A 19,369-nucleotide genomic window follows, 5' to 3' on the forward strand; every position below is an offset into this window, starting at 1 on the left:
TCAGCCCTCAAGTTGATTATTTCCTGGCGTCTACTCCTGCAGGGTGAATTCGCTTCTCTCTGTTCTAAGGTTTCAGTTGGGCTGTTAATTCTCTTATGTGACTATCCTCTGGTTTCTTCATATGGGCACTTAGTGCAATGAACTTCCCTCGTAGCACTGCTTTCAATGTGTCCCATAATTTCGGGTATGTTGTATCCTCATTCTCGTGGAATATTAGAAAGTCTTTAATTTCTTTCTTTATTTCTTCTTTGACCCAGGAGTGGTACAAATGCACATTGTTCAGTTTCCATGAGTTTGCAGGTTTTCTGCTATTTGTGTTGTTGTTGAATTCCAATTTTAAAGCATGGTGGTCTGATAAGATACAGGGGACTATTCCTATTCTCTTGTATCTGCTGAGGTTTGTTATGTCACCTAGTATGTGGTCGATTTTAGAGAAGGTTCCATGTGCAGCAGATAAGAAGGTATATTCTTTTGTCTTTGGATGGAATGTTCTATAGATGTCTGTTAACGCCAGTTGAGACATAACGTCTGTTAATTTTTTTATTTCTTTGTTGAGTTTCTGATTTGTGGTCCTGTCTAGCATTGAAAGTGGTGTATTGAAGTCTCCCACTATAAGTGTGTGAGGTTTTATATGAGCTTTGAGTTTTAGTAGTGTTTCTTTTACGAATGTGAGTGACTTTGTATTAGGGGCATAGATGTTCAGAATTGAGACTTTGTGTTGATGGATTTCTCCTGAGATGAATATGAAATGACCGTCTTCATCTCTTTTGACTAATTTTGGTTTGAAATCTAACTTGTTAGATATTTGGATAGCTACGCCCGTTTGCTTCTTATTTCCATTTGATTGGAAAATCTTTTCCCAACCCTTTACCCTGAGGTAATGTCTATCTTTGAAGCTCAGATGTGTTTCTTGTATGCAGCAGAAGGATGGATTCTGTCTTCGTATCCATTCTGTTAGCCTGTGTCTTTTTATAGGGGAGTTAAGATCATTAATGTTGAGGGTGAGTAAGGACCATTGATTGTTGATGCTTGTTTGATTTAGGTTTGTTGTTGGCAGTGGTATTGTGAATATATTTGTTCTGCTTCACCCTAGGTTTCTGGTGTAGTTGGATTATCTGTTGCCTACATTTTTGTGGACATGTTTGCCTTCCTTGGGTTGGAGTTTTCCTTCCAATACTTTAACTAATAAGCAGAGACAGAACATGCTATTAACAAAATCAGAAACAAAATGGGGAACATCACAACAGACACAGAGGAAATCCAGACAATTTTCAGGTCATACTTTGAAAATCTGTATTCCACAAAAATTGAAAATTCAAAGGAAATGAACAAATTTTTGGATAACTATCACTTACCAAAATTAAATCAAGAACAGACAAACAACTTAAATAGACCTATAACCCGCAATGAAATAGAAGTAGTCATCAAAAGCCTTCCAATGAAAAAAAGTTCAGGGCCAGATGGATTCAGTGCAGAATTCTACCAGACATTCAAGGAAGAACTAATACCACTACTCCTCAAACTGTTCCACAAGATAGAAACAGAAGGTTCATTGCCAAACTCTTTTTATGAGGCCACAATAACTTTGGTACCCAAACCTCACAGAGACACAACTAAGAAAGAAAAATACAGACCAATATCCCTGATGAACATCGATGCAAAAATACTCAATAAAATATTGGCAAACTGAATTCAATAATACATCAGAGAAATCATCCACCATGACCAAGTAGGCTTCATACCTGGAATGCAGGGATGGTTTAACATACGAAAATCTATCATCATGATCCACCATATAAACAAACAGAAAAAGAAAAACCATATGATTATCTCCCTAGATGCGGAAAAAGCCTTCAACAAAATTTAACACACTTTCATGATAAAGGTATTAGAGAGGTCAGGGATAACTGGAACATACCAAAACATAATAAGAGCAATATACAGCAAACCAACTGCCAACATCAAACTGAATGGAGAGAAACTTAAGCCAATTCCTTTAAAATCAGGAACAAGACAAGGCTGTCCTCTCTCTCCATATCTCTTCAATATCGTACCAGAAGTTCTAGCTAATGCTATAAGACAACAAAAGGAGATCAAGGGGATCCAAATTGGAAAGGAAGAAGTCAAACTGTCTCTATTTGCAGATGATATGATAGTTTACATAAGCGACCCAATAAACTCTACTAGGGAACTCCTACAGCTGATAAACACCTTCAACAAACTAGCAGGATACAAGATAAACTCAAAAAAATCAGTATCCCTATTTTTTTCAGACGACAAAGAGGCAGAGAAAGAAATCAGAGAAACATCACCCTTTACAATAGCCACAAGCAACATAAAGTATCTTGGTGTAATGCTTACCAAACAAGTAAAAGACCTATATTATAAGAACTTTGTGACTCTAAAGAAAGAAATTAAAGAAGATACCCGAAAATGGAAAGATCTCCCATGCTCTTGGTTAGGTAGGATTAACATAGTAAAAATGGCAATCTTACCAAAAGCAATCTACGGATTCAATGCAATCCCCATTAAAATCCCACCACAATTCTTCACCGACCATGAAAGGATAATAATCAACTTTATATGGAAAAACAAAAGGCCCAGGATAGCCAAAAAAAACCCTATACAATAAAAGAATGTCAGGAGGCATCACCATCCCTGACTTTAAGCTCTACTACAGAGCTATAGTTCTGAAAACAGCCTGGTATTGGCATAAAAATAGACCCGTAGACCAATGGAATCGAATTGAAAATCCTGATATTAATCCACGCACCTATGAACACCTGATTTTCGACAAAACAGCTAAAATTATGCAATGGGGCGAGGACAGCATCTTCAACAAGTGCTGTTGCAATGGTGCTGGCACAATTGGATGAGGGTGTGTAGAAGACTGCAGATAGACCCATGTCTGTCTCATGCACAAAACTCAAGTCCAAATGGATCAAAGTGCTCAACATCAATCCAGCCACATTGAACCTCTTAGAAGACAAAGTAGGAGGTACCCTTGAACAAATTGGTATAGGAGACCGCTTCTTGAACATAACTCCAGGGGCACAGACACTGAAAGAATTAATAAATGGGACATCTTCAAACTTAGAAGTTTCTGTAAGGCAAAGGACAGAGTTGACAAGACGAAACGGCAGCCCACAGACTGGGAAAAGAATTTCACTAAGCCTATATCCGACAAAGGGCTGATCTCCAAAATACACAAAGAACTCGGGAAACTAATCAACAAAACACCAAATAACCCTATTAAAAAATTGGGTTCAGAACTGAAGAAAAAATTCTCAATGGAGGAAATCAAAAAGGCTGAAAGACACTTAAGAAAATGCTCCACATCCTTAGCTATCAGGGAAATGCAAATCAAAACAACTTTGAGATACCATCTTACCCCTGCCAGAATGGCTAAAATTAGAAACACCAGTGATGACTTATGTTGGAGAGGATGTGGAGAAAGTGGAACACTCCTCCACTGCTGGTGGGAGTGCAAACTCATACAGCCATTTTGGAGATCAGCATGGCGGTTCCTCAGGAAAATGGGAATTAGTTTACCATAGGACCCGGCAATCCCCCTCTTAGGCATATACCCAAAAGATTCACATCCATGCAACAAAGACATCTGTTCAACTATGTTCATAGCAGCACTATTTGTAATAGCAAGAACCTGGGAAGAACCTAGATGCCCCTCAATTAAAGAATGGTTAACGAAGATGTGGCACATCTACACAATGGAATACTACTCTGCAGAAAAAAAATGATGGCATCTTGAAATTCGCAGGCAAGTGGATGGCACTTGAAGAAACCATCATTAATGTGGTAACCCAGTCACAAAAAGAGGAACACAGTATGTACTCACTCATATATGGATTTTAGACTTAGATCAAATGATCACCAGCCTATAATTCACATCACCAGACGAACTAGAACAGCTGGCCAAAACAGCCCTACAGACTACAGCTAGGATATCTGAATCTTCTTCTAATCCCCCAGGACAGCACACCTTACCAGACGGAAGTAGTTTGGGAAGAACGATGCCCAAATTCCCAAATATTGTGTATAAATGTTCGTTTTCATTTAATTGGACTTTGTTATATAAAATTAAATTTAAAAAGGAAAAAAAATCGTAGTCCTAGATTGGGTTTTGGGGTTTGGTGGCAGATATGAACTTAAAGATCAATATTCACTGGACTAAGCTCAATATTGGTTAGTATAATTTTATTCAGGGAATATACACCTACATAAGAGACAGATAACCCCCCAGAAATTCCTCTTCCAAGAATCCACACAGGCTACTCTCTGTGACTGGACCAGAACCAAGAGAACATACATGGTCCTGGTCCGGACCCCAAACCTAATGTTCCTCTTGGTCATATCCACACCTATTACCACACCAAAAAGGCTACAGGTGTTGTTGGGGTTGAATATCTCACTGCAGGACTCTCAAATACTTCTCCAGTACCATGTCTTCCTGCATGTCACCATACTCCCAGCTACCATGCTCCCATGATGATAATGAACTGAACCTAGGAAATGTAAGGCACACCAGATAAATGTTTTCCTTGTAAGAATTACTGTGGTCATGGTGTCTCTTCACACCAATAGAAACCAAACTTAGACAATATAATTGACACTGATTGAAGAAGGTTGGTGACTTTTCTCCCCCAGAAAACTGGATAGCACCACCCAGCACTATAAAAGCTAGATAGCACAGAGTACGCTCCCAACTCAGGTCTAGTGTGATTTTTCTATAACTTGCCACCAAAGTGTATGGTGTCATCAACAACAAAGTTTTGTCATCTAGTCCTGGTAGACAACAAGGAGAAATGGTAAAAGGCAGTATTTGTGTGTGTGTGTGTGAAGGTGGAGGGAGGGGTACTCTGGAGCCTTTGACCAACAACTCGTAAGAAGGAATCTCTCACCTAGCACTAAAATGTATATTTAATAATCCATAAATTATAAAAGCAGATTTATTCAGCTATGACACACATCTCCCTTGTAACTTGTCTTTAAACTTTATTTATTTATGATTTATATTTGTCTGTTCAGAAAGCATTTTATTATTGCTCCAAGTTTGAGAACTTTCACAGGTGACAGAGCTCTTCAGCACTATGTTTAAATTAGAACAGTCTCATCCACAGGAGATGCTATGGTCACCATGCAGAGCACTTTTCCATGGTAGACGCTCATGATAGTAGGGAAGGCAGAGATGATTCCCTGGGTGTTGCTTAGGTAACCATTTTCAGTAAGTTAATTCATTAGGTTGGGTGTCACTGGAGAACATCTTTCCTCTGTTATGATGCCCTTTGGGCTTTTCATTTTGATGGAGCACTTAAGGTAGGGACTCAGAAGAGGAGGAAATGGCTTGGGACCCTTCAGGACTTGTCCCAGCAGTTGCAACTGCTTCTCCACTTATTCAATCTGATTCTGTTTAGATGCAACAGAATAGAGAGCAACCTTTGCTGTCATATATCTGAATAGGGATCCTAAATAGCTTGGCAAAGGACCTAACCACAAATGTACTGAAGCTCTACACCTGTTCAGACAGAGTGGACACTGCTGGAGTGGACTTCTATGCCTAAATTATATTTTTAATTGACCGACAAGTAGTCGGTTTACAAGTATATATCTTTTGCATTTTCTATTTTTTTTACTTTCATAATTTTAAAAGATTAAAACATGATTATTAGTCTATAACACTAATAAGTAATAACAACCACTACTAGGTCTATTAAATAAGCTTAACAAAATCAATGTCTGCGCACCATTTACCACTGATGTAAGTGTAAGCATGGCAGCTCAGATGGAAAAGGATCCAGAATTTTCAGATTTGCAACCTTACCCAATATACTTACAGATCTTGAGGTGAGGTTTATACCTTAGCAAAAGTTTTAGAGAGTTAGAACAAAACCCCAAAGCATATGAGATGAGTAGCAATAGTCTCCACTGGGAATTGTCTGTCCATTTATTTTGTTTTGCTCTCCTTTCTCTGTCACATAATAGGTGGCTCGCCTGAAATGGGACAGAGATTTTGGAGCAAACCTTTTAAACAAACATGGTTAGGGAGCCATAAGCCAACTCCAGAGCCAGCTCTTAATTGAAGTGAGACAGCATATAGCAATGGTCTAATACCATTCATAACTAAAAGGCACTCGAATCCCTGTAAAACTGAATCTAGTGAGATAAGAACAACAAAAAAGGCTTAAAGATATGAAAGTTTTGAGCCCTATACACAGAAAAAGGACACTTCAAGAAGGAACTGAGAGATGCAACATCTATGGAGGTGTGTGTACCAGGTGTGTTCATACTGCAGTTCGCCTACTCCTTCATGCTCTCCCCTCCTACTAGATCTGGTTTCCAACTCCCACTTTGCAACAAGCTTACAGCAAGAGTTCACTTACTTATTTTTTGAAACAAGTGCTTTTGTTTTATAAAATAAAATTCAATTTAAAATAAATTATTAAGTTTTGAACACATTTCATTTTACTTTATCCAAAACATATTTCTTTTTACTTTCTTCTTTTGCCTCTGTTCAAATGGTATACATACACGTGTATACAAAATGTACAACATATCCTGGAGCTGCTCCAACACACTTCCTATTCAAGGAGATCAAATGCTATGGAATAACCCTTTTGTGTAATTGTAAAGATTTGTCCCTGGAATTGGCTTAATAAAATGCTGATAAGCCAGTAACTAGGCAGGAAGTGTAGGTGGGGTGACCAAACTAAGCATGGTGGGAAGGAGAAGAGTAAAACAAGGCATCACCAGCAGATGCAGAGGTAGCAAGAGACAAACATGCCATGTTAATAAAGGTACCGCCATGTGGCAGAAGGTAACTAAGGAATATGGGTTAACTTAAAATGTAAGAGCTGGTTAGAACAGGAAATATAAAACTACAACTAAGAACATGGGCCTGGTGAGTAATGCAAAGGAGTCTGATAGCAGCATACTTTATGATGTAATCATATCTTTCCAATGCTCAGGTTCTGTCATGCATGTCAGTTGACCCGGAATTATGACATGATTGATCCAGGAAGGATCTAGCATTTGCAATTCTCAGTAAGTGCTACAACCAGTGAGACAGAACAATGTCAGTAGTCCTGCTATTGTTTCCAGAATTCTTTTAATGATTCCAGAATTGTTTAAGATGGTGAAGAGAACTTAAAGGCATCAGTTAAAGAGACAAGAATAGTAAAATGGAGGGACAAGAGGACAGTATAAAGTTATGATAAGCAGAAGTAGGAGAAGCTATTTAGTACTAGCTATAAATGATTTAGAGTGAAAATACAAGAATGGTTTTAGATTTGCATTTGTGGATATCAACAGTCAATTTAAAAGGTTAAAGTTTCAAGTGTATTAACATCTGACAAGATCATTTGGTTTAATTGGTAATGATTTTCATAATTAAAAATCAAAGGGTGCTCACAATTTCATCATGTCCTGATTGGCATTTACCTTCAATTGACCAATTATAAGCAACTGCTAGTACAGTGCCTATAGGCAATTTCTTTATATGATCAATAATGCTATATAATTATAATTTTATCAGTATTTGTATATAATTATAAAAACTAATTTTTATATAACTTTAAGATATCATCTTAATGTGTGTTTGATACCTCGCTGACTTTACCAGTTAAAATAATTGATCAGTTACAGATCTTTTTAAATGATACATTCCATCTGTTTAATGCAGTGGAGAGATTTTAGATTCATGTATTTGGTCTCAATTTCCCTGCAAGGTAACCAATTTAAGTGAAATAAAGCGATTTTTAATGGAATAGACTGTTCAAATGACCCTATTTCCTGAAGAGGGCATTTTCATGAATATTTATTTAATCTCTTTTACTTTTCTCAGGTTTTATTTTAAATTATGTTCACCAGTATAACCTCGGGACTTGAAAAATCTATTTTTTTCATGAAGGCACTGAATAATAAACACATACCTGTTGCATAACTTTCTAAAAGACCTATAACTAGCTGGTAAAATATTCATCTGCTGCCAACCAACCACAAATAACAGATACTCTTTCTCTTTTCCTTTAAATATTTAAAGAGAAATTTAAAAATCAACACACATAGAAATGATATAACAGTTAAAACTACTTAACTTTAATCTGTCACAAGTAAAAATTATTGATATGCATGAAAATGAAGTGAGAAACATACACAGAACTCAAAACTTTGTCTGTCTAAAATACGTGGATATATCTGATCTACACAAAAGCTTGAAGACAAACAATCACAAATTTTTCTTTGTTAATTTTTTTTAATTTAAATTAGAAACAATTGTACATACCAATCCTAGCTCCCTTTTCCTCCCATTCTCCCACTTCCCCCACCATCCCTCCATCCCTACCCGCCATCCACTCCCCAGAGAGGATGAGGACTCCCATGGGGGATCATCAAAGTCTATCACCTCATTTGGGGCAGGACGGAGGCCCTCCCCCTCTGTATCTAGGCTGAGAGAGTATTCCTCCATAGGGAATGTGCTCCAAAAAGTATCCTACATTTTTAATAACTTGGGAAAAACTAACTCCAAGTTTTTCCTTTCTTAATCTTTTAACCAAACAAGTATAGCATTTTTCTTAATTTTTATCTTGAATTACTGAAAACAGCCAATGAACATATTTGGCCTGTGATATATTTGAATGTTCATGGATGACCACCATTATTTAAATTAGTTGGAAAAGAAAAAAGTGCAGTTTCTAAGACACAATATATTCTGATGTTTCTGAGTCCTTAAAAAAAAATTCTGCAGAAAATTCCTACATCATGCACTCATGTTTAGAAGCATAAATACCTCTCTTCCCTGGATATGATGCTAAAGCTGGCATTTGAGAGAGCATGTTTTGTGCTTTAAACAAACTGAAAATTTTGTCAAGTACCACCTCATAGTTTGAGGCCTGTAGAATTACTCATGTTTTCTTTTTCTCATTTTCTCTGCTTTAGAGATGGAATGGAGTGACCAGCTCATGACACCTGGCATCACAGACAGAAAATGATCCAAGAATTTGGCTCTCACTTTTTCTCTTCCATCATCTCCCCACTCCATCTGGATTCTAAGGTTTCCATAAGAATTGCCAGTGTGAGTCGTGTAGTATTATATTAAATAATCCATCTGCCACTTATAAACTTTAGAGTTAGAATACTCAAATCCGTATCTTTGAGACATCTACTATCTGTGTGAGATTGAAATGTGCTTCATATCCTCATCAGAAAGTTTGTTTAAAAAAATGGTAAATCGCTGGGTGTCGGTGCTGTACACATTTAATCCCAACACTCAGGAGGCAGAGGCGGGTGCATCTCAGTGAGTTCGAAGCCAGCCTGGTCTATAGAGCAAGTTCCAGGACAGCCTCCAAAGCTACACAGAGAAACCCTACCTTGAAAACAAACAAACAAACAAACAAAAAGTTCATGCCTGCCTCATGGAACTAAGGAGAAAATCAATTTAGCTAAAACATGTGAAAATGGTGGGATAACCAATACTGTACACATACATGCAATGCTAATTCTCAATTCAGAGTTGAACACCTCCTGTTTCACCAGAATATTCAACAGAATAAACAACAAAACAACAAGAAACTCCAAACAACGAAAATGATTGCTCTGAGCCAGTTACTGAACTTGTACAATGCTTTCTCCAGGAAACCAGAAGTTCAGAGAGAAGGCAGCTCCAACTCCAAATAAAGAGCTGCTCAGAGCCTGATTCAATTCAGTTCAAACACTAGAATCAGATCTCTCTCTCTCTCTTTGTCTCTTTCTGTCTCTCTTTCTCTCTCCCTCTCTCCCTCCCTCCCTGTTTCCCTCTTTATTCACCTTGAGTTTTTGCTCATTGTTGTGATAAAGGCTGTGGGCATCAAATCGGGTTCTGTCACAGTCAGAAGAAGGAAAGCATAGTGATACCTGAGCTTATTTTGTTCATGGGTATAAGATCACAGAATAACTGACAGCCCTCCCTGAGGAGAGTCATGAGGCTTTTAGTTAACTACCATTCAATAGAAACATTTACAGACAGCAACAACAGACAGCAACACCGGTGATAATGGTAATACAACCATATCTATAGACGCTGTAGATGCCTCAGCTATCCTGAGTAAGCAAGCATTTTCTTAACAAAAGGATCAGTAGTAACTCTCGTGACCCACTATCTTGCAATAAAAGCCGTTAAATTTCATAAGATCAGTTAATTACAAGAAGAGTCTTCAACATGTGGGAGAAAGTGGATTGTTAGGGTGCAGCTCATACAACCTGAGAACTTACAAACTGGAGCAACATCACTGTGGATTCCTTAAGAACAGCAGTTTCCAAATTTTAAACATGATGCTAATCACCAGCCATAATGTGATCCATTGCAAGACTATTTTAAATAATGAAGATGAGTAGTAAATGATACGAAGCATCATGTGAGTGGAAAATGATTAATTTCAGAAATAAATAAAAGTCAGTAAAGGGGAATGACTTCATAAATAATGGCTGATGCAGTTTAGGACATGAAGTTTGAAGACCTGGTGAACAGGTAAATACTGTGACATGGCAGCTCCATCAACTCCTCTCTCTCTCTCTCTCTCTCTCTCTCTCTCTCTCTCTCTCTCTCTCTCTCTCTCTCTCTCTGAACAAATTTTCTCTCTCATTCCAGAAATGTTTTGAGTGCTATCTAAGCACCAAATACAATACAAGACCTTGTGGCACAAATACTCATGATTCATGCTTCTCTGTTATATTCCCATCATACACAGCTAACTACCTTGATATTCTTCTTCCTTCCATTTCTCCCTCTCCTCTTCCCTCCACAACTTTTCTCCCTTGCTGTCCCTGCTGCTGCCTCCTCCTTCTCTTCCTCCTACCTTTTCACTTCCTTTTCCTCAAATCCAGTCCTCAAAGAATTACTAACAAGTCCTCCCTCTATAGCCACACCTCCAGATCTTCCTTGCTGATGTTGTGACTGTTTCAAAGACTTTAATTTGGAGCAGTGTGAAGAAGAAGCAAGAACAACCCCCGGCTGGACCAAACCCATGCACCTCTGCATCCCTGTGTTCAGTGTCAATGTCCCCTGTCACTGCCATGACCAAAAGAAAGGCTGAAGGGTATACTAAAGGAGATAAAGTCAAGGTGAGGGACGAGCCACAGAGAGGATCAGCAAGGTTGTCTGCTAAACATGCTCCTCCAAAGCCAGAGTCCAAGCCAAAAAAGGACCCTGCACAGAAGGGAGAGAAGGGGAAGAAGGGGAAAGTAGATGCTGGCAAGGATGTAAATAATCCTGCAGAAAATAGAGAATCCAAAACAGAACAGGCACAGAAAGCTGAAGGTGCTGAAGATGCCAAAGGAGATGTGTGCATTTTGATAACTGTGTACTTCTGGTCACTGTACAGTTTAAATTACTATTCTTTGTCAAGATTTATAAAAATGCAGAATCTTTTTTTCACTTTTTTTAAGCTATGTTGTTTTCACACAGAACACTTCAATGTTGGGGGAGGGGGGAGGAACATGTGTCACTAGCAAAATGTCTCCTAAGCTGGATTGATGATGGTTGATGGAAAACATCTCTCCTTGACAATTTAAAGGTCTCCTCTTGGCTCAGGAGAGACGTTCTGGTGTTGACATATATGGACACCATGGCACAGAATGTCTTCTATGGGAAAACTCTAAATTCATTTTTATATCCTCTCCCCCTCCCCGTGCCATCAACATAGACCTAACTCCCTTAAAACCACAGAGCTGTTGGAACCTGACCCACTAAAATTGGTTTTGCTGGTCTATTGGACATTCTGGACTTTGCAGTGATGGCATCCTCAAAGGAGCATCGGTTCCTTTTATAGACAAGATTGTGGATCTTCAGAATGAAAATTCTGCCGTTTTCATTTCATTTTCTGAAAGTCAGGGTCAGCTTGTGAAAAGTTGTTAAACAACATCCTTAATTTGAAATGTCAGCCCTCACTCTAAGGTCTTCCCCTTTTCAAAGCATTGAATGAAGACTTGAGTGGGTTTTATAGTGGCTTTCTGATTTTGGTAGTCCATACAAGAAGGGAGTTTGGAAGTTCTTGTAAACTGTTAATGATCATCTGCCCATGTCCTGCCTGAAATACCATGATTGTTTATAGAATGTATCTTTAATAAAGCTGGATAAAGTTTGGCTTGGAAAAATAAAGACTTTAATTTGCTCCAGTGTCTGTATGATTTGTCTATTTCTTACAGAATATTTCCCATGGTTTTCCACATCCTGAATAGTAAAGTCCAAATATTTCTCTCCATCCCATGACTCCTAGTCTCTGTGTACATCTACTGCATTGTTGACCATGCAAGACCAGACACCTTCAAATATGGTATTGTTTTCATCAAACTAGCAGGTCTATGAGCCCCTCATCTCCATGCAGGTTATTCTGTTTTCTACCTCATTTTCCTGAATACTTTTCAGCATTCAATTGCCAATTTAGCCTTCTCTTCTTATAGTTAAATTCCACATTCCTTTAAATTGATTTAACAATATACTATATGTCGCTAATCATTATACTTACTGCATTACTGCCAATACCTGTGAATTCAAGTTCCTGTCAGCCTCAAGACTGTAGCTGTCACAGGGCCTGGAGTTATCCTAGCAAGCTACATAGTTGTGGCTCAGTGCTTCACAGTACCTTAGGTATATCAATACACTAGCACTAGGTGTGTGTGTGTGTGTGTGTGTGTGTGTGTGTGTGTGTGTGTGTGTTAAACTCAAAGCTTCAAATATATAATAGGTAATCTCTCAATTATAATGTTAAATCCACAGCTGTTAAAATAAATAAAGACTTCCATTATAATAGAGTTGAACTCTGTTTTGATACTATATATGATCTAATCCTCATCTCAATGTAATTAAAATTGTGTTTTACATTTGTCTCCTTAATTCACTATAAACCCCATAGGTTAATGAATTTATTTTATAGTCCTCACATATCTATGTCTTTCAAGTTGGTTTCAATGTGGTAGAAGTTGAGCACATTTCTGCTAAATGAATAAATAACTAAAAGTCACTTGTTACATACCCTATGCCATCCCCTGCAAGTCTATGCCATGTTTATAAATGGTTCTTTTGTAAATCATAAGTGAACAGTATTACACAAAATATAGACAGACATAATAAATTCTGAGGGGTTCATGTTATAAACTTCTATAAGATATTCACTCTAATGGGCTCAGCCTAATTAGACCATTACCTGAAGTTTTAACTGCGTCTAAACGCAACTTTTATACTGGAACATGGTTCATTTTTCATTTTTCTCTTTAGGCTAAACACTGTTCCCTTGGGAATAGCCATAGCTACCTTCCTATTAAGTACTCTGAGTACCAGTGAAGTATATACAGTCCATTCCTACATAGAACTCAGGATTCAAAGTGTGTGTATCACAAGGTACTAGAACAAAGAGTAAAGGACTTTTCACTCACAGTGACCCCAAAGCCTCACTTCCCAAAATGTAACAAAGATCTAAACTGTCACCCTCAGCAGACCCATAATCATGCCTGTTCTTGGGGATATTTATTTTAGGATCTGGACACATCTCAATTACCAGATAGAGAACAGAAAACTTTATAAAAATAAGTAAAAGCTGTACTCCTTAAGAACTCTCAACATAAAAGTCCATCTTTATTCTCTAAATCTATAACATTTTTTACATTATTTAGTGCACTGCCCCTTTGCAGAAGCATAATTGATCCTTGACAGGACACAGAGCTGGTGCTGGGAAGAGGATGTATTTACTGTTAAAGTTTGCCCACATATAAAAAAAAATACTGCTGGTGGGCAAAGAAATGAAGATTAATGGGTCATCAAATAAATACATAAGAAAACTTAGCTTATTTGGAATTCTCTATAAAATGACCTTTGGAATTTTCTTTTAAGTTACACTATTTACAACAAGGCTCATTCTACTTACTGCTCAAATTTGCACTGTTTTCATTACTGCATATATTTATAATAAAATCTAATTCAAGAGCTATGATGTTCATTTATATATCAATAAGACAACCCTTACTCTAGCATACACAGTTTTATTTTGTTTTCCTTTACTTGAAGAAATTGAAGAGAACCACTTTGATCTTTAGGAATGCATTGATTGTGAAGCTTTATATCAAGTTAGGTAGGATGATAACATATCTATAATTCACTCTCACCTGTTGAAGAGAAGATCAGGAATTTAAGGTTACCTTCCTCAAGGTATACAGTGAATTTAAGATCAGCCTGCACTGCAAGAAACCCTGTCGAAATAAAACAGGAAGCGGGTCATGCATAACTTTTTTTTCTTTTTTGGTTTATCTGTGAATGCTCCAAATTCATTATTGGTATGAGTCAATATTCTCTTAATTACAAACAATAGAAATGTACTCCAGTTACTTCAAGAAAAAGGTAATGCCTTGAGGTAATGTTCAGATAACTCACAGGTTTCAAGGAAGAATAAAAGCATTGGTCCTGTAACAAGTAAAAGATAGAAATAAGTGACAGAATATAAGTAGCAGGCTATATTAATGTCTCTGCATACTATAAACCAGCAGCTCAGCATTGTGTTCCCACATTCAAAACCTAAAATTATGGTGCTTATTGACCTCTTCCAGCATGTTTGCATTACAAATAAAGATTTCTGTTTCACAGAAACATTACATCTAAAATCAACAGAGATAAGGGTAAGAAGTTTGCAATATACAAAACCAGCATGGTATTTATAGCTAGCATCTGATGGGAATTTTTAAAAATTAACTAGAAAAACTAGATCCCAATAGAAAAAAATACATGTAAGTAATCAACAAATAGTTCTAAAAGAGAAAACCCCACAATGATGAAGCATAAGAAGAAAGCCTAAGGTCTTCCAGTAATCAAAGCAATGTAATTAGGTACAGAGGCTAGACTGGAAATAACCGCCACGAATGCAGTGAGGATTTTGTTCATGAAGACAGAATGACTGGTGGGGATGAGACACAGGCCCATAATCTAAAAAAAGATTCCAGAGGTCACCTACCATACCATTCGAGGGCTAATTGGGAATCTTAAATGATAGCTTTCGGGGAAGGATGACCCAAAGAATCTGCCTGATTCCTAAGGCACTGTCCTGGGAGACGCCTCCGAAGTCTTTGTGCCAAAAGTTCTGCTACAGTTCTTGCTTTAGACTGGCAAACAAAGGCAACTTCATCTGTTTGAGTCCTTTGAAGCAGAACAGAGCTGGGACTAGATACCCTTTGTATGTCCTGTTTCTATAGACTCATTCCCACTGCTCCACTCACTCTTCTATGCAGAATCCACCACAATGAACAGTTCAACATTCACAGTTCACTATGTCCCAGAGTATCTGGTTGCAATCCCAGTTTCTGTTTTAGCCAGGTCTGGAACAGATTGACTCTTTGATTGTAGACTGAATTGGATGGGCTTAGCAGGTTAGAGCTATTCCTATCTCTGTTAATCCCAATATTATTGTATGAACATTTTCTGCAGGATACAGAGGCCTGATTTTCTTCGGTTGCTAGGAGTGGTCCAGAAGAATACACAGCAGAGTTTGTTTCTGTGGGCTTCTCACTGGGAATAGGCATCTTACTCAGAAAACACTGCCGTGGACTGCAGACCCCTGGGCCCTTTGCTGTGAGTGCCTTGAGGGCATCAGGAAAGAAGGGCTACATCATACTCTCCTTGTTGCCTCTGTTGGTGAGATTTAAGAGTCTCTGCAGTCCATGGAGCCTTACACAAAGGAAGCAATCAGAGCACAACTCTTCAAAGCTGACTTCCATAGCACAGACTGAAAAGGTGTCCTGAGAGCAATGTTCTAAGAGTATTATTAATTGATGGCATCTGGAAACAAACAAAGTAAACTAAAAGCAGATGTTAGTCAGAGAATGAGGAGCTAGCCAGGCAAAGTTAGAAAGCTAGAAAGCACATGGACAAAAAAAAAAAAAAAAAAACAGTTTGGCTTTCCAAGCCTTGGTGACAAACATTATCACCTTAGCAACACTTAAAGAGTCACACCAGAGTCAGAATGTTGTGTGTCCATAAACCCTTTGGTGGCACATGCCCTTAATACCAGCATTCAGGAGGCAGAGTCAACCTGGTCTACAGAGCTAATTCCAGGACAGGCTCCAAAGCAATACAGAGAAACCCTGTCTCGAAAAACCAAAAAGAAAAACAAAAACCCATTTTTAATTATCTAGCATTTAGGTGGTAGTTCTGCCCCCTGCCTTTCTATTCTCACCCCACTGACCTTGAGGCTCATTTTTACTTAAAGCCCCCAGCACAGGTTGATAACATAGTTATTATCCCAGAACTCAGGAAGCCAAGTCAGAAAGCATGAGAGTTTGAGGACATCCTGAATATAATAGTAAGGTCTGTCTAGAAAGACCACAAACAGGACTGCAGATGTAACTACTTTGGTAATGTACAAAGCATGCACAAAGAACTGAGGTTTTCATTTTATTTTGTTTTGTTTTTAATTGAAAAGAAAATTTTTTTGAAATATAATAAAATATTTCTCCCCTCCCTTTCCTCCCTCCAAACCATCCCATATACACCTCCTTTCTCTTCTGCAAATGGCTGGCCTTATTTTTCACTAATTGTTATTTATATACATGTATATATGTATATACAAATATATTCTCCATTACAACCTGTTCAGTCTGTATACTATTGCTTATACATGTGTTTTCAGAGCTGACCGTTGAACAGTAGACAACCAAATAATGAGCTCAGTCTCATGCCCTGCATATCACTAATGGATGTGGTGGCAAATGCCTACAATCCTATCAGTCAGGATTGGAACCAGGAGGGTCAGAAGTACAATGGCATCTTTTGTTACATAAGGAATTGAAGGCCAGGATGGGTCCCAAATCCAAACAAAGAGAAAGAGAATTCATTTTACAGGACTCCATCTAAAAATTCAATATTTCCAAAGTTACTATTGACCTCTTTTGTACATCCAGAGTTGTAAACCATGAGTGTGTTCAAATGTTATGTCACCATCTAAAACGAAATAAATATGAATAAATAGAAACATGAACAAAGTCACAATAAGAAGTTGCTTTGATCTCATGTTTTTTGGTTGTGAGCCAAGCCTTTAATGGCTGAGGCATCTCTCCAGACCTATGTGTAGCCAAGGCTGGCCTGGAGCTTGTGATCCTCCTGCCTCTGCCTCCTTCAGCAAATCTTACTGGCGTGTGCCACCACAATCCACCATCATGGAGCTACATCTAGTACCTGTTGGAAACAGAAGCAAACACCCATACCTAAACACTGAGTCGAACTAGAATCCAGATGCAGAGATAGAGAGGACAAGGTCAGGTTCTAGAAACACATAGAGACAGCTGACCTGATCAAGGAGGAGCTAACAGGCCACCAGACTGATAACTGGGAATCCAGCATGGGACTGACTCAGACCCCCTAAACATGGGGCTGAGCTAGAAGCCCTGGGCAGTCTAAGGGACCTCAGACAGTGGAACCAGGATGTATTCCTGGTGCACAAAAAGACCTTGCGGACACATGCCCAATGGAGGGATCCTCCCTTAACCTAGAGACAGGAGAGAAGTCCTAGTCCCTATTTCAAATGACTTGTCAGATTTACATGACCCCACCTGGATGGCATAGCCCTACATATGGAGTAGGGGGAGTGGTGGGAGGGGAGGGTGGTCAGGATGCATGTGAGGGGGGAGAGATGGTAAGAGAGAGGGAGGGAGGGAGAGAGGGGGGAACTGGGATTGACATGTAAAATAAAAAATTATTTTAAAAAAAGGAGTTGCTTAAAATCATGTTAGTCCAACTCAAACAAGAAAGGTGGTATATGCTAAGTGTTAGCAGTGACATGAGCTACAGAATCCATACCCATTGTAGTTGGAAAAAAAATGAGGTGAGATTTTTCTGGGAAATAATCTGACTCTACCCAGTTAATATAACATGTGTATATATAAGTCCTACATAGGACTGCTAACTAGCTGAAATAAAGCATCAGTCTTGAATGGGCTAGAATTGGCAACATTGCAACATAAGAAATATTCATGCAATCTTTTATACATACATACATACATACACACACACACACACACACACACACACACACACATATATATATATATATATATATATATATATATATATATATATATATTCATTCTAATCCCTTTTAATTTCTGAGAAATGTTGGTCCTCTATTTCATTGTTTTCTATCTGTTGAATAATTTCTCTTCCTTTCGGTATACATATATCTTCTTGAATGCTGAAAACAACTTTTACACTGAAATCTTTCATTCCATAACCTCTCTCTCAGGTCTTTTAGAACTCCCTTCATATTCCTTAAATAATGCACTTAGGTCCAGAAGACTTGCACTAGAACTTAATTCTTGTTGCTTTAATCTCCTAACCTTACCTATTATAACCCTACTCTCTCACACATGAGAATATATATAATTAATTTTTCAGACAGAGGGAATTTTTTTTCTCACAAGGTTAGAAATAATTTTGTTCACTTTTAATATTCCCTTCCCAAGGGCAGAGGCTCAGAAAAATAATTATTTATAAAATTTGTTCCATGGCTTCCTAGCTGGATTTCAAATGTCCAGTTCTCTTCATATCAACCTCTATTTCTCCAGAAACAATAGCGAGTTCATTTATCCACTGGCTATACTATACTTTGTCTCTTCAACATGGAATACAGTGCTTTAGCATAGCACACAAGTATGTTTCAGAAATATACCCCCCCAACTCTTTTTCAGTTTTGTCTGATGACAGTATCCCTCTTTCCCTACTTGTATTCCTTATGCTGCTATGACCAAATACCTAACAGATACAATTTAGAGGTGAATATATTTTAGTTCACAGTATCAAGAGGTATCAGTCCATCATAATATAGGAAGGTGTGGCAACCAAGTTACTCAGGACATATGATGAAAGTTTGCTGCTACTCACATAGCCATAGCAGACAAGAAGCAGACCTTTAACAGCTCATGTCCACCAATCATATCTTGCTCTTAAAAAGTTCCAAAACATCTCACAACAGTGGCATGAGCTGGGGACCAAAGACTTCAAACACACAAGTCTATAAGGGTCATTTCATATTCAAACCATAACATATGTTTTATATCATGACCATACAGAACTGTTTTCATTTCCTAAGACTTCTTGTAGTACTGTGTTCTACATTGCTCATTACTCGTCATCCCCATTGTCATCTCTATCAAATACATTTTTTTCTCAGTCTGGAATTCCTGGTTGGGTATGATCTTCCACACAGGCATTAGTACAAAGTCACTTTCTTTTATGGTCTTGTGATCTGCCATTAGCATTCTACATTTCTGTTATGTAACATCCATCATACTTTATAATCAGAACATAAGAAATATTGGGATTTTTTTTCTACTGCAATATAGATAA

The 19,369-nt window shown here is 38.0% G+C and overlaps 1 pseudogene; it reads right to left on the reverse strand.

Annotated features, from left to right (window-relative positions):
- Positions 1 to 640: 640 nt before the first annotated feature.
- LOC127216895 (ATP synthase subunit O, mitochondrial-like) lies at positions 641 to 19,155 on the reverse strand (annotated as a pseudogene).
- Positions 19,156 to 19,369: the final 214 nt, after the last annotated feature.

This window comes from Phodopus roborovskii, unplaced genomic scaffold (assembly GCF_943737965.1).
Source record: "Phodopus roborovskii unplaced genomic scaffold, PHOROB, whole genome shotgun sequence".
NCBI classification, from domain to species: Eukaryota; Metazoa; Chordata; class Mammalia; order Rodentia; family Cricetidae; genus Phodopus; species Phodopus roborovskii.